The 1,027-nt window shown below is 37.9% G+C and overlaps 1 pseudogene; it reads left to right on the top strand.

Annotated features, from left to right (window-relative positions):
- The first annotated feature begins 450 nt into the window (after positions 1-450).
- Positions 451-777, top strand: LOC120588368 (60S ribosomal protein L36a-like; annotated as a pseudogene).
- The last annotated feature ends 250 nt before the right edge of the window (positions 778-1,027 follow it).

Here is a 1,027-nt window from a genome sequence, read left to right as displayed (position 1 = left end):
AACAATATAGATGGACCTTGAGATAATCATGCTAAGTGAAATAAGCTAGATAGAAAAAGTTGAAAATCACATATCACTTATATGTGGGATATAAACCTAAAAGCAACAAACGAACAGGACAAACAAACAGAGACTCATGGACATGGACAATGGACTAGTGGTTACCAGAGGGTAGGGGGTGGATGAGGCGGAAGGTAACAGAGTAAAAGGGGTCAAATATATGGGGATGGGAGAGGGTGAAGTGGGTAAATGGGATCAAATATATGGTAGCTGAAAGAAACTGGACTTTGGGTGGTAAACATACAATAGAATATATAGATGTCAAATTATAATGTACACCTGAAAATTATATAATTGTATCAACCAATGTTCATACAATTAAATCTAAAAACAACAACAACAACAAAAAAAATGTACCCAGCTTTCTGTGCTGATAATGCTCTCGCAAACATGGTGAATGTTCCTAAAATCTGCTGGACTTTCTCTAAGTGTGTCAAACACCAACCCCACCAAGCGACACAGTACAGGAATGGCAAGGGCTCTGTATGACAGGGAGCAGAGTGGTTACGGTGGGCGGACTAAGCTGATTTTCAGTAAAAAGGCTAAAACTACAAAGAAGACTGTCCTGAGGCTTGAATGCGTTGAATGGCTATTAAGAAATGCAAGCATTCCGAACTGGGAGGAGATAAGAAGAGAAAGGGCCAAGTGATCCAGTTCTAAGCTTCATATTTTGTTTTATTATGAAGACAATACAATCTCGAGGATATGTTCACTTCATGTGGTCGGAGTTAGTCTTTTTGTGAGAGAAATAAACTAGTGTCATTAATAAAATTCCCTTTATGAGGAAATTTTAAAATAACTACCCAATTTATTGTATGAAGCTAACATAATTGATAGCAAAACGCTGACATGGCTAGCACAAAAAAAGAAAAATATGAAAACAACATTTCTTCCAGAGAGCTTTTGGTATTACTTAGCCAAAATAAGTATGTAAGCGCCCTCTGGCATGTACCCTGGCATTCCCACG

This window comes from Pteropus medius, unplaced genomic scaffold (assembly GCF_902729225.1).
Source record: "Pteropus medius unplaced genomic scaffold, Ma_sr-lr_union100, whole genome shotgun sequence".
Classification (NCBI taxonomy): domain Eukaryota; kingdom Metazoa; phylum Chordata; class Mammalia; order Chiroptera; family Pteropodidae; genus Pteropus; species Pteropus medius.
Note: the sequence above shows the minus strand (reverse complement) of the source record. Positions and strands in the feature narration are given on the sequence as shown.